Source organism: Ranitomeya variabilis, chromosome 2, assembly GCF_051348905.1.
Source record: "Ranitomeya variabilis isolate aRanVar5 chromosome 2, aRanVar5.hap1, whole genome shotgun sequence".
Taxonomy (NCBI): Eukaryota; Metazoa; Chordata; class Amphibia; order Anura; family Dendrobatidae; genus Ranitomeya; species Ranitomeya variabilis.
This window is the reverse complement of record NC_135233.1, coordinates 951,291,004-951,298,366: the sequence shown is the minus strand read 5'-3', so window position 1 is coordinate 951,298,366 and position 7,363 is coordinate 951,291,004. Positions and strand designations below refer to the sequence as shown.

The 7,363-nt window shown below is 40.6% G+C and overlaps 1 long non-coding RNA gene across 1 annotated transcript; it reads right to left on the bottom strand.

Annotated features, from left to right (window-relative positions):
* Positions 1 to 321: 321 nt before the first annotated feature.
* LOC143810057 (uncharacterized) lies at positions 322 to 896 on the bottom strand. Its single transcript, XR_013222629.1, has 3 exons — positions 798 to 896; positions 576 to 711; positions 322 to 494 (listed from the first exon to the last, which is right to left on the bottom strand). It is a non-coding gene; the product is annotated as an uncharacterized LOC143810057 (long non-coding RNA).
* Between the last annotated feature and the right edge of the window lie 6,467 nt (positions 897 to 7,363).

Sequence of the window (7,363 nt, the reverse complement as noted above, 5' to 3'; positions counted from 1 at the left end):
TGCATGAAAGAATCGCGTACTCTACGCCTCGTTGACTGCTTAAACCCATCAATAGCCTCCTCCAAATCTATCGGATGGGGTTCGTGAGAACATATATAAATTACACTATTGATCATATTAATGCAGATCTGCTTGTTTTCTGGGAGCACATAGCGAAAATGAGGGCTAAACCTCCTTAATAACTCCTCCTCTGGGCCTTCTAGGTTTTTTTCCGCAAAAAATCAAGGATTTCCTGTGATGTCTCAGACATAGGCATCATTTCAAGCGCAGCAGCAGCAGCAGAAGCAGCAGCAGCTCTCCGCTTCCCACCGCTACCTCCACTAGTGCTTGGCTGCGATGTAATGTCTACAGTAACCACCCTTTCTGCAGTATATTCCGAGATCTCTTCTACAATGATGTTTGGTTCCCAGGAATCAAAAGAAGTACTTGCACCACTGCTGCTTGACTGCTGCTGCTGTGATTGTGTGGACTCCGCAGAAATACTTTCTTCAGTTCTGCAAATGAGAACAGACAATTTAAGTAGCTAGACAAGAAACTTCAACATGGAGGATACATATATATGTATGTATACATACTCGCGCATGCCAAGGACAGGAAGCAGAAATTGAAGCTGTTTAGTGAATTTGTAGGGCTTCTTTTCTTTTCCACTATCCTTTATTTCTCATTTTAATTGGTCCCTTGCAGATCCCCACTTAGTCTTAATGGATTACACTGTAGTGGAATGAAAAACATAATTCAATTTTGCACTTTTTAAATTGTAAACAACAAGTATATCATGTCATGTGCTGAGTACTTACATATCAAGTCTTGCTCCTTGAAATCTGCACGCTGCCAGTGGTTTGGGATGAGGGATTGGGCCACATTCTCCCAGGCCCGCTCTTTCATATCACGGTCGTGATAACTCTCCCACCTGGAATCTCAAATGCAGGGATGATCCTGAAGCAAAAAAAGGGGGGTGATCAGCAATAGCATAGAAAAGCAAACAGCACTGAAATAAAATGACTAATCCACCACCCCTCGTTTGCACTCTCTGCCACCCCTCTTTTGCACTCTGCCACCCCTATTTGCACTCTCGGCGACCCCTCTTTTGCACTCTATGCAACCCCTCTTTTGCACTCTATGCAACCCCTCTTTTGCACTCTGCCAACCCTTCTTTTGCACTCTGTGCAACCCCTCTTTTGCTCTCTCTGCCACCCCTATTTTTCTATTTTTTAACACCCCTCTCCCATCTCTGTATGGCCCCCATCACAGCAAAAAAACAACAGTACCAGGACCCGAAGAGGGCTCTTCACCCATAGTCCCCCATACCTGGAGCCTCCCCTACACTGAAGGGGGGCTTTTCAGCACCCCTACATACCCGAACGAGAGCAATTATTCTCTCTAGGTCCATCTTGTGTCTCTGCAGGCATGGAGTGATAAACTTCAACCCATTGATCAATTTAATTCAATGGGGAAAATCAGTGAGAAATGTAAATCCATACAGATGTCATACATGAATGCAAGAAAATCGCATTATCACATTGCAAATGCATTACACATGGATGAGCATACGGAGAACACTTGTGCGACTCTCGGCAGGGAGACTCAGAACGATTTTCCATACGTTAAGTGTGACCCCGGCCTTAGACTCATAAAGTCTATGCACTTTTGAGGGGTATGTACCAATGAAATATACTCCAGACTATGGAATAGTCTGTGGGTGAGCTATATAATACCGATACATTTTTGAACAATTTTTTTTTAGGCTTACAGTATACAGCAATGAAATCTACCCAAGAATACAGTCATGGCCAAAAGTATTCACACCCCTGCAATTCTGTATTCAGATAATACTCAGTTTCTTCCTGAAAATGATTGCAAACACAAATTCTTTGTTATTATTATCTTCATTTAATTTGTCTTAAATGAAAAACCACAAAAGAGAATGAAGCAAAAAGCAAAACATTGATCATTTCACACAAAACTCCAATAATGAGCCAGACAAAAGTATTGGCACCCTCAGCCTAATACTTGGTTGCACAACCTTTAGCCAAAATAACTGCGACCAACCGCTTCCGGTAACCATTAATGAGTTTCTTACATTGCTCTGCCGGAATTTTAGACCATTCTTCTTTGGCAAACTGCTCCAGGTCCCTGATATTTGAAGGGTGCCTTCTCCAAACTGCCATTTTTAGCTCTCTCCACAGGTGTTCTATGGGATTCAGGTCTGGACTCATTGCTGGCCACCTTAGAAGTCTCCAGTGCTTTCTCTCAAACCATTTTCTAGTGCTTTTTGAAGTGTGTTTTGGGTCATTGTCCTGCTGGAAGACCCATGACCTCTGAGGGAGACCCAGCTATCTCACACTGGGCCCTACATTATGCTGCAAAATTTGTTGGTAGTCTTCAGACTTCATAATGCCATGCACACGGTCAAGCAGTCCAGTGCCAGAGGCAACAAAGCAACCCCAAAACATCAGGGAACCTCCGCCATGTTTGACTGTAGGGACCGTGTTCTTTTCTTTGAATGCCTGTTTTTTTCTCCTGTAAACTCTATGTTGATGCCTTTGCCCAAAAAGCTCTACTTTTGTCTCATCTGACCAGAGAACATTCTTCCAAAATGTTTTAGGCTTTTTCAGGTAAGTTTTGGCAAACTCCAGCCTGGCTTTTTATGTCTCGGGGTAAGAATTGGGGTCTTCCTGTGTCTCCTACCATACAGTCCCTTTTCATTCAGACGCCGACGGATAGTACGGGTTGACACTGTTGTACCCTCGGACTGCAGGGCAGCTTGAACTTGTTTGGATGTTAGTCGAGGTTCTTTATCCAACATCCGCACAATCTTGTGTTGAAATCTCTTGTCAATTTTTCTTTTCGGTCCACATCTAGGGAGGTTAGCCACAGTGCCATGGGCTTTAAACTTCTTGATGACACTGCGCACGGTGGACACAGGATCATTCAGGTCTTTGGAGATGGACTTGTAGCCTTGAGATTGCTCATGCTTCCTCACAATTTGGTTTCTTAAGTCCTCAGACAGATCTTTGGTCTTCTTTCTTTTCTCCATGCTCAATGTGGTACACACAAGGACACAGGACAGAGGTTGAGTCAACTTTAATCCATGTCAACTGGCTGCAAGTGTGATTTAGTTATTGCCAACACCTGTTAGGTGCCACAGGTAAGTTACATGTGCTGTTAAGTACACAAATTAGAGAAGCATCACATGATTTTTCCAACAGTGCCAATACTTTTGTCCACCCCCTTTTTTATGTTTGGTGTGGAATCATATCCAATTTGGTTTTAGAACAATTCTTTTTGTGTGTTTTTCATTTAAGACAAATTAAATGAAGATAATAATACCAAAGAATTTGTGTTTGCAATCATTTTCAGGAAGAAACTGAGTATTATCTGACAGAATTGCAGGGGTGTGAATACTTTTGGCCATGACTGTATGTAAACATCTATGGATGAACAATATATCATACTGATCAATTTTTTAACAAGTTTTTGAGGCTTATATACACCACTGAAATCTACCCAAGAAAATGTAAAAACTTATGAATGAGCAATATAATAATGAGAAATTTGTTTAACAAGTATTTTTGAGGCTTATATAGTAATGAACTGTACCCAAGAAGATGTAAAATCCTATGGATGAGCAATATAATACCGTTAAATTATGAAGTTTTTTTAGGGTGATATACCAATTAAATGTACTCCAGTCCACGGAATAGTCTATGAATGAGCAATATAATAATGATAACATTTTAAACACAGTTTTTGAGGGTTATATACAAACAAAATATATTAAAGACCATGGAATAGTCTATGCATGAGCAACATAATATCTATAACATTTTGAACAAGTTTTTTTAGGCTTATATAGCAATGAAATTTACTCAAGAATATGTAATACCCTACTGATGAGCATTATAATATCGATAAATTTTGAGCAAGTTTTTTATGGATTATATATCACTGAAATCTACTCAAGAATATGTAAACGTCTATGGATGAGAAATAAATTACCAATACAGTTTTATTCAAGTTTTTGGAGGGTTATATACCAAAAAGAGAATAAAAAAACACATAATACTGTATGAAAGGGCAACATAATACCGATTTTGTAAGACGTTTTTAGTGTCTTAGATAGCAACGAAATGCACCCAAGAAGACATAATACCTTATGGATGAGCAATAACATACTGCAAAATTTTTAAAATAGTTATTAAAGGTTATATACCAAGGAAATGTAGACAATAGCATGTAATACTGTGTGACTAAGAAATGTAACCCAGCAAAAAAAAAAATTTTGAGTGTTATATATCACAAAAATATACTCCAGAACATGGAATAATGTATAGGCAAGAAATGTAAACAAACCAGAAACATTTAAAATGCTTTTTATATTGTCATGTGCCACCAAAAATGTGACAGAAAGCATATACCGTGTATACTTGAGTATAAGCCAACCCGGTTATAAGCCGACCCCCTAATTTTGCCACAAAAAACTGGGAAAACTTAATGACTCGAGTATAAGCCTAGGGTGATACTCCATACAGACATTTGCCCCATATAATGCTACACAAACATTAATTATGGCCCCATAAGATGCTCCATAAAGATATTTGCCCCATATAGTGCTGCACAAACGTTGATTATGGCCCCATAAGATGCTCCATACAGACACTTGCCCCATATAATGCTCCACAAACGTTAATTATGGCCCCATAAGATGCACCATACAGACACTTGCCCCATATAATGCTACACAAACGTTAATTATGGCCCCATAAGATGGTCCATAAAGATATTTGCCCCATATAGTGCTGCACAAACGTTGATTATGGCCCCATAATATGCTCCATACAAACACTTGCCCCATATAGTACTGCACAAATGTTGATTATGGCCCCATACAGACACTTGCGCCATATAGTACTGCACAAACGTTGATTATGGCCCCATACAGACACTTGCCCCATATAGTACTGTACAAACGTTGATTATGGCCCCATAAGATGCTCCATAAAGACACTTGCCCCATATAGTGCTGCACAAATGTTGATTATGGCCCCATACAGACATTTGCCTCACATAAAGCTGCACAAACGTTATGGCCCCATAAGATGCTCCATACAGACACTTGCCCCATTTGCTGTTGCTGCGATAAAAAAAATCACATACTCAACTTTCCATCGCTCAGGCCCCTGGTACTTTCAATAGTCACCTGACTTCATTCCGGCGCCGCTCCATCTTCAGCGTCTTCTGCACTGACGTTCAGGCAGAGGGCGCGCACTAACCACGTCATAGCACCCTCTGACCTGAGTGTCACAGCAGAAGATGCTGAAGATGGAGCAGTGCCCGGGACGGGGAGCAGGGAATAATGCACAGCACTCCCCCTCCCCATTATACTCACCTGCTCCTGGCGCGGTGCAGTCCCTGCTTCCCCGGCACCGCAGCTTCTTCCTGTTCTGAGCGGTCACCGTTACCGCTCATTACAGTAATGAATATGCGGCTCCACCCCATGGGAGGTGGAGCTGCATATTCATTACTGTAATGAGTGGTTACGGAGACCGCTCAGTACAGGAAGAAGCTGGGGCGCCGGGGAGCCAGGGACCTGCAGGCAGCGCACCAGAAGCAGGTGAGTATAATTAGACAGCCCCCGCTCCCCCTCCCCTGCCGACCCCTGGGTATGACTCGAGTATAAGCCAAGAGGGGGACTTTCAGCCCAAAAAAATTGGCTGAAAATCTCGGCTTATACTCGAGCATATACGGTAATACTCTATGAAGTACTATGAGTAAACTAATCCAGAAATTTTTTTTATGCTATTTGTAAATTTTACATACCACCGTAATGCAACAATAACTATGCTAAACTGTATGCATGAGTCATTGAATCTATCAAAATTTTTTGTAAGCAAATATTTTGAAAGTGTTTTGCAGAAAGTGCAAAGCCAGACAAATATCATGACTAGGTTCATCCATAGCCTCCTGAAAGGCAACAACTGGCAGGCCTCATTAAAATATTGATTATTAAAAACACTTTATGTGCTGCTGTCATCTAGTCCTGTGGAAATTGGAAAAGTGTGGGCTAATCCAAGCTTTGTTCATATTTATGAGAGTGAGCCTGTCTGTATTTTCTGTTGCCAGATGAAAGCGCCTATCTGTTATGACCCCCCCCCCCCCCCCCCCGGGCACTAATAATCAGCTCAGACAAAATGCTAGTGGCAGGGCAGAACACCACCTCCAAGACATAGAGGGACAGCTCATGCCAGGTATCCAGTTTTGAGACTCAATAGCAGAGGAATTGGGGAGTACGCTGGTTTGGTTCTCCAGGTATTGCTTGACAATCTTTTAAAACTTTTGCCTCCTTGATAGGCTAGCATTCTTTTTGACATTTATGATTCAGTATTCTCACAACCAGATAAAATAGTAGCATACTGGAACTAACAGCTTGTATGAAAATCACTTGCTCAATTTTAAGCACATGTGATATTTCATGTACAGCTGGACTGTGTCAGATCTTTCACTTGTGTTTTATCTTCATCTCTTAAGTAGTAAATACAGCTCACTGGCCCCGTAAAACATTTTGATAGTAACTGCAATGATTTGTATGTGCCTCAATGGATAATAGAACAATCTTCAAGGCCAATAAATCTTAACAGTGTAGGTCCACAATAAGCCGTGTTATGACTCCAATTTACGATATGAGATGTTGGCTGCTATCTAAATATACGCACTGTATATTATGTAATGAACCCTACACAATAGTGCCTGGCACCTGTCATAAAAAAAAGGTTTTACATATGACTTTGAATAGCCGAAGCTTAATTCAAAATAATAAGACAACAGTAAGGCAAGGAATACAGTATGGGAAAATGAACCTGATCGATGCAGTTCCAGTGCAAAACAGAAGAAATTAGTTTAAATTTCAGATAACAGCAATAACAGATGGCAGCAATATAAATGATTACCTCTCTGTCATAATTTAATGACAAGAAATGCTATAATGTGAATAGTTTTAAACTGAAGAATCACGTTAACATTTAACAACCATTTACAGTATGTCATTTGTTAATGTCTCATAAAACAGGATGACTTTGAAATAGTCAATCATCTAGTGCCACTGCTCTGACAAGAAAATGACTACACTATCGATTAATTGAAACCAAATACTGGGCATCAGGTGCAGTACCGTTGATTTACTGAGCTTACTGGATTAAATGTTGGTTAACATGGATGAAAGGCACTGTTAAATGTACTTTCCATGGTGCTGAAATGCAGAACCATCAAGGTGGTCTTCTCCAATTATTACTCTTGACTCGAGAGACCATCATTATGGTCTGCTATTAGTCATATGGAACAGTATAAACCACCCTCATCCTATTGC